This window comes from Nelumbo lutea, chromosome 3 (assembly GCF_056320005.1).
Source record: "Nelumbo lutea isolate HS-2025 chromosome 3, American lotus-T2T, whole genome shotgun sequence".
In the NCBI taxonomy this organism is placed as follows: domain Eukaryota; kingdom Viridiplantae; phylum Streptophyta; class Magnoliopsida; order Proteales; family Nelumbonaceae; genus Nelumbo; species Nelumbo lutea.
Genome location: NC_142686.1, coordinates 80,454,379 through 80,462,657, shown reverse-complemented (window position 1 = coordinate 80,462,657; position 8,279 = coordinate 80,454,379). Strand labels below are relative to the sequence as shown.

The 8,279-nt window shown below is 38.1% G+C and overlaps 1 pseudogene; it reads left to right on the top strand.

Moving 5' to 3' along the window:
• The first annotated feature begins 3,931 nt into the window (after window positions 1-3,931).
• LOC148865954 (putative E3 ubiquitin-protein ligase BAH1-like 2) lies at window positions 3,932-7,500 on the top strand (annotated as a pseudogene).
• The last annotated feature ends 779 nt before the right edge of the window (window positions 7,501-8,279 follow it).

The window sequence follows — 8,279 nt, the reverse complement described above, 5'->3', positions numbered from 1 at the left end:
ACACATAGTAATCAACACTGCATTGTTTCAAGCCAAAATCTTGCATCACACTACTAAAATGACCAAACTATGCCCACGATAATTGCTTCAACCGATAGACAGCCTTCTTCAATCGACACACCTTTCCTGACTCCCCCTAAGCAACATACTCAAGGGGTTGCTCCATATATAAATCCTCTTGAAGATCACCATGGAGAAAAGCATTTTTAACATCAAACTAAAATAGGGGCCAATCAAAGTTGGCAGCTAAAGAAATGAGCACTTGTATAGAACCTATTTTATCCATAGGAGAGAAGGTTTCTAAATAGTCTACACCATAAATCTGAATATACCCCTTAGCAACAAGTCGAGCTTTAAACCGCTCAATATTGCCATTTTTATAGTGTTTAATAGTACAAACCTATCAACAACCAATGGCCTACTTACTAGGTGGTAAGGAAGTGAGATCCCAAGTATTATTGGATTAAAGAGCATGAAATTATTCATCCATCACCTTCTTCTAATTTGGAGATGAGAGGACGTTTTGTAGAGAACATGGTAGAGAAATAGATAATAGAAGGGAAATGAAATGTTGATGTGAAGGAGACAAGTGAGCAAAGGAGACATACCAAGAAAATGAGTGATCTGTGCAAGTACGATCTCTCAATGGAAAAGACTTTGGTGGCATGTCAGAAGCTGGAGCTAGATCAACTACTAGCAACAATTCGAGTTGTCTATCACATCTAGGGTACACTGTAAATAGATGGTCGAATAGGCTCCTCCGCATTAGGTAAGGAAATAAAGACATCAACAGAGTAAAAGAGAAGAGGAATAGAAGGAGAAGGTTTGCGTCTAGAGAAATAGGGTAAAATCGCAAAAAAGGTAACATTTGGAGCAACAAAAACTTTCCGCAAAACATGATCATAACACTTGTAACCTTTTTAAGTATGAGAATAACCAAGAAAAACACATCTAATAGCTCTAGAGTCAAGTTTATCATGGCCTGAACCCAATTTATAAACAAAACACGCACAACCAAACACTCAAGGAGGAAGAGAGAAAGGTGAAGTGGAAAAAAACTAGTTAGAGAAAGGTGACTCACCATCTATGACTGAAGAGGGCATACGGTTTATGAGAAAACAAGAAGTGAGAACTACATCACTCCAATAGATTTTAGGGACTGACATTTAAATCAACAAGGCCCAAGTAGTTTCAATCACATGATGATTTTTCCTCTCAACCACACCATTTTGTTGAGTGTGTGAACATGAGGACTAATGTATAATACCATGAGAGTCAAAATAAGATTGAAAATTATTATTAAAGTATTCCTTTGCATTATTAGAATGAAACACTTTAATGCATACACCAAACTGATTCCTTATCCCAACATGAAAAGATAGAAAAATAGAAAACAATTTTGAATGATTCTTCATTAAGTAAATCCATGTTATTCTTGAATAGTCACCAATAAATTTTAAAAAATATTTGAATTCATTATAAGATTACTCGCAACTAGGATCCCAAACATTTGAGTGGACTGAAGCAAAAGAACTTAGGACTCTTTTATCATCTCTAAGAACAAAAGACACTCTATGATGTTTACTTAACTGACATGACTCACAATCTAGTTGAGTTATAGACTCCAAATTTGGAACTTGCTTTCTCAAAACACATAGAGAAGGATGACCAAGGCAATAATGCCATTGATGTGGTGTAAAAGAGGAATGAAGAGCCTTTTAAGGACCATGGTCATCCAAGTGTACAGTCCTCCAACTTCACGACCACCACCAATCATCTTCCTTGTCTTGAAATCCTAAAAGACACAATATGAAGGATAAAAGGTTACTAAACAATGAAGGGTTTGAGTAAGCTTACTTATAGACAAGAAACTAAAGGGAAACTTGGGAACATAAAAAATAGAGCATAATCTAAGGTCAGAACCAAGAGACACATTATCGGTACCAATAATAGTAGAAGAAAAAAACCATAAGCTAAGGTAAACGTTTAAGAGGTAGAAAGTGGTGAAAAGGATACAAACATATCTGAGGAGCTAGTTATGTGGTCTGAGGCTCCATAATCAATTACCTAGGGTGAAGGTGAAGAACTAAAAACAAGGTAGGTAGTACTTGACTTCACAAGTGTAGCAGTGGCAGAACTAAAAGACCAAACTGGTGAAGCTTTTCATACTCCTCACGTGAGATAGAGATTATGTCTTTATCCTTACCAACATTGAAAGCAGTAGCAACTTCAGTCATACTAAAACTTCTAAAGTCACCTTCCACCATTGCATGGTTAGCCCAAGAAGATGGAGAGCCATGAAAATCGTAACAAAAGTTGACTGTGTAACCTTCTCATCCACAATGCACTCACGAGCTGAACCACGGCCACTACCACTATGACCACCACCAACCTCTCTACCATCTCCTTCTGCACATTTGGGCCCATGGCCAAAACCCCTCACATTACCTCCAACTTTATTACGCATATTTCTACCAGGAAAACCTCCTCTAGAAATCACCATGCATGGTTGATCTCTCTAAAGATGGGGGATGATCACTACGTGGATTTGAGGCTCTCCTTATGCATGAGAAAATCTCGCACAAGGATGGAAGACCATTGCTTCCTAAGATTTGGGCCTGCACTTGTTCAAATTCAGACCACTACCCAGATAAAAATCTTGCCACATCTAGATGTTCTCTTTGTTCTTGTTGAGTCTTCAAATCAGTGGATAGGGGTTGATAAACATTAAGCTCATTCCTTAACATTTTTAGAGAAGCATAATGTTCTTGAACACTTTTATCCCCTTGTTGAAGAGAAAAATAGTCTTTATATAATTGGTAAATTCTTGTGGCATTGTCTTGTCTAGAATAGAATTGCTTGACATGGTCTGAAATCTCCTTGGCCATGTCTAGAAACATAAGGTTCACAGTAATGTGATTTTCCATACTATTCCAAAGGGATGTACAATTTGGACATTCTCCTGTACCCATTCATTGTACCCTTCTGATTCACTTTTCAATGGACCCTCCTTGATGTACTTCAACGTGCATTTTACAATGAAAGATACCCTAATCGACTTGGCCCATGGGATATAATTAGTAACATTGAGTGAAAACTAGTTAATTGAGAAGTCATAAAATCTGATTGCACAACTGTAGGTTTAGTACTACTATTTGATGAAGCCGTGAGTGAGAAGAAATCACTAATTTGTTACCTAGGAAAACTGTCAAACAGTTGGTATGCAACTATTGTAACACACCATTTTTTTTAGGAAAAACACCAAAAATCATCAGTCCTCTACTTTAGAAACACTTAGGAAAGATTACACACTTACTACAAGGTGTCACCACACCACAAACCACTACAAAATCACCACACATTGAGTACCTACCTCACAACTCAAGACATAACAAGGCTGTCCTCTTCGAACTGTCAAATAGAGGGCTTTAGAAAAACACCACCAATTCACACAACACTGAAACTTGAGGCATTAAAGCCTCTTTTCCAGGTGGACAATCAGTCCTCTTAAGTCTTTTTACTCTCCAACAAAGAATAGAGAATATTCTGTATTCCTATGGCACAAAAAGTTGAGACGTGAATAATGTCGTGAATAGTGCACTCGACCTCAAGGCTTTGATACCATGTTCCCACTTTAATAAAGAAAAGAAAAGTTGAAGAAAAGGATAGAAGAAAGAAAGATAAGAAGATAGGAAGAGAAAGAGAAGGGAAGGAGATGAAAATGAGAAGAAAAGAGGGAAGACTTGCAAGGAGAAATCTAATCCACTCCTCCTTATTGTCGACCCAGGTTGTATTAGCATTCTACTAAAGCTAAAATGACTACAATACCCTTAGGAAAGTTATAGCAGACATAAGAGAGAAAAATAACATGACAAAAACAGTAATGCCCCTATTAACTAATTCTAACGATTCTAATAATCTTCAATTCAAAATGTGTATGAGTTAAGGAAGGGAAATTTACAGGTGTCAGACCTGAATTCATAGTATCTGGGAGTCCAATAGTGGAATTTCTATTCTTCAAGTGTGTTTACTTTTTGATTTTATTGATTTTTTATCAATATCTATCTATCTGATTCTATTTATTTATCATCATTGTTCCCATTGTTTCTAGTTTTAATCAATTTCTGTTTGCATTTGTTTTTTAGTTTGTGATGGGACCTTATTTCCCTCCCCTCTCGAGGAAATGTCTGAAATCTTGGGCTATTTTAACAAGCATGCTTAGAAATTGCTTGATCTACACCTAGTCTCAGGATTCCAAAAGTACATTATATGGTTTCAAGGCAAACGACAAGGTAACCGTGTTGCTTTTATTCAAGAAGGGAAGGACCTGGTTACCTATGCCATGATTAATGCTATTGCCATTAGAAAAATCCTAAAGAAATATGACAAGGTACGCATTTCAATACAAGCAGCTTTTTTTGGATACCATACAAAAACCATTTCATTTTATTCTCCAAGGTATTTAAAACCACTTTTCTCATCATCTATATCGAAGCCATCCCTGCTTCTATAGGAAAAGATAAGATGAGTTCATTTCTTGAAATTCTGATTACTTTAGTTCTACATTATCTTAAGAAGTGGAGATGACTCCATTATAATTGGTTAAGTTTTGCCCTTCAAATACATTGGAGGACCTAGTGAATGGGTGTTTATTTTGAAGAAGAGAAAAATAGATGTTGCAGAACGAAATATGTGTACGTGTAGATGTATTGATTTTCTTTTTATAATTTAACAATGTAACTATAATATGGTTTAGTGAATGGGTGTTTATTTAATTTTCATTTTGAATATAGATCCATTACTCCAAGCAATGGCAGGCCTCCAAGTCACAAGCTCAAAGTATGCATATTGAGATCCTTTAGTCTCCGTGGCTCTTTGAGTTAATGGCTTTCCACATTAACTTAAGGGAAACCAAGCCCAAGTCCTAAGCAGCAACAATGATGGTGAACCATCACTCTCTTGTGCACTATTTGATTCTTTGAAGTTGGATATTGATCTGAGTTGTTCTATATGTTTGGTGAGTCTCTAGTTTGGTTTTTCAAGATCAAAGCTAACATCTTATGTAGATGTCCACATTTAGGCCATATGGGTTTGAAGTAGTGCATCATTTTTGTCATCCTTTAATCTGTTGGATTTTAATCTCATTAGAGATTAAGCCCAATGGGGTTTGATTGATCAGTTACATGAAAAACACACCTGCACACAAGTCTTGGAGAATAGTTTTTCTCTTACTAAAACCAGTTTTCAACATGTCCCACATTGGAAAATTACAAAACTTGTTTTGAGTTTTTAAATTAGATCTTATTTACACTCCTTAGAAATAAAAAGGAGAGTATGGAGGCTTGCTATGATGCAACGCACACGCACGTGTGTGTGCGGTGCAATGGCACACCTGTGTGGCTTGTGAAGAGCAGCTTTGACTTTTTGTGTGAGGCTGACCGTTGATATTTCAATGGTCACAATTCAATCGGGTGTGATCAAGAGGCACTATTCAAAGTTAACAGTCATTAATTGTTAACTACCTTTTTAACAGTCATAATGTTTGAAATTGTGACAGTTCAAGGAGCCTTTTCTGAACTAGCACCTTCCTTTGCTCCATGGCTCTTCAGAAATCATTTAAGGAGCATGAATCAAGCAAATAGACACACAAGCTTTTCGAAAATCACTCTTGCCTCTCTCTGTTCGATCTGCTACTGTCTCACTATGAACGTTGAAAAAAATGGCTCACTTGCCACTTGGGCTGGAAATGGAGTCGCCACCCATCAATTATGGAAATGGATGTGATGGGACCTCCGTGAATGATTTTCAAAAATGTTTTGTTTAAATAGTGGCTCCAACAACCCAAGGCACCGACTAAACTAGTCCGGCTAAGACTCGGAAGGGAGAGGGAAGGGATTAGGCACCCCTCTCCCAGGTCCAATAGGTGGGGCCCACATGGGATTCCAAACAAGCATGAACACAAAACACTAATATCTAAATAATCAAAAACATACTAATATCGAAAAGCAAAATGCAAGAACAAATCAATAAGAGGTATTTATTACTTTTTTGTTATTTATTATTTTTTTGTCTTGTATCTAATTTATTATTCATCCATTTATTTTAGTTTCCTATTCTTATGAAACCCTATTTATATATCTATTTACTAATTATTCATAGGATCCACCTCTCATCTATTTGGAATTCACTTATTGCTATTTTTCATTTATTCCTTTTCTATTTTATATCCTTTGTTACCAATCCCCACTTCACTATCTTATTTTTTTTTTATTTCTCACTCCCCATGCAAAATGCCCCATCTATTAAGCTAAACTTGATCAAAATCATTATTACACTCTTTAACTTTCTATCTTTATTTTTTTTTTAATTTTATTCATTTCTTCTACTTCTTCTTTTTTTCTATAATTTCCTAAATCCTAGGCACATATTGTAGGAACATGGTGCTTGCTTAGTCCTTCCGAGTTTAGAAGACACTAAAACGATACCATATGGATGCTTGAGATCAGACTATAGCTTATTGGTTGCCTACGATGAACTTATAATGCATCACACGATCATGATAAACACATGGTTCATCGCATGCACACAATAGTCTTATACTTGACACAAGCCTAAAACAGGACCTAGTTAAACTTGGGATGAATTTTATACAAATTCGGTTTTGCGATGAATCTTGGATGCATACGACCTTGTGATAAACCTACAACACAGTTTTGCGATGAACTTCGATATGCACGGTTTTGCAATGAACCTGGGACCATTACAAAACCACTGGTTACTGTGAACTGGTGTCAAATATTGGTTACACGTGCAACCTTAATACTATGCACGTAATAAGGTGCCATGTAGCACATGCAGACTATGAGAATGATGTCATCCGCACTGCGTCAATTAAGGAGGTCACAAAAAGAAGTAGCACATGCAAACTATGAGAATCCTCGGGTGAAAGGAAAGTTCGCCCTTGGGATATCTCATGAGACATGTGGCCAAACCCTAATGATGCTCCTTAATGACTGATAGCAAATCTAACGTCCCCTACCCTAGTAGGAATCAATCACTTTTTGTTCCTTCTTTCCAGGATCTCAGTATTCTTCCTTATAAATAAGAACCCTCCTTGTAGTAGGGGGATTCATTCAATCATTGGATTCCCTACTAAACCGCCTCATCATTCCCATTTACCTTAACCCCCCTGGTTGATTCCATTTTCGGTCATCCTTTGTCTTGCTTTGTCTTTCAAGGAGATCACCCCTACATAGCCTAACCACACCTTGCCTAGATTAGAATCTCTGCTTTCATCCTTGATCACAGAGGATGGCCGCCTGCAAGATCAACCTTTCACCGATTTTGGAAGAGAACAACACCATCCCCGAAGACACCAACCCAAAGGTTGGAAACCAATACAGAACAAAGGTGGCTAAACAGGTTGACATAGAGACCTTGTCAAACAAGGTCTATAAATTTGAAACTCAGTTCAGGGGTTGGTTTGACTGCATTAAGTAGATGTAGAATGAAACAAGGGCCACCCTACAATTCCTCCTCCAACAGATGGGCTGAACCAAGTAGACTCCATTCACTCCAGTCACCGCTCCTGCAACCGTTTCCTCCAGTCACCACGCCTCCAACCCTAACCCTGCTACACCAGAATGGCCTATCATGGTTAATCCTGTGCCCGTGCATGCGGGACAATGTACCATCGGACAATCCAAAGTCCTTCCCCAAGCAAATCCAGCGACAGAGGCCCTGCTTAGCCAGGACGAGCTGAGAGAATATGTCTAGGGGCTAGTAGTGGAAAGTCATAGCCGTACACAAGATTCAGTCATCCTATAGAAGTCATACTCCGATTGGATCTTGTACAAACCTTACCATGCCATTTATGACCCTCCATAGTAATGGCCTCAATATAATGGGTAGACGGGGAGCCTGTAGGAGCATATAAGCAAGTTCGAAGATGCCCTGGGGGTCCTTCACTCTTGACAGGGATCTAAAAGTTCGTGAGTTCTCAAAGTTCCTTGACTAGGCCAGCATACACTTGGTTCGTTAACCTTACTACCAGAAGTATCAACTCATGGGCCGAACTTGCCAAGAGGTTCATGTCAAAATGGTTCACTTTGAAAAGAAAGCTGATGATGGCCAACTTGAGGAACACGGAGCAACATTCAGGGGAAGACCTTTTGGCATATGTCATGAGGTTCCAGAAGTTGACACACTTTGTCTTGGACGAGCACACCACGGAGAAGGGCTTCATCGAGAAATGCATGCAAGGGATGCAGCCTGCCTAT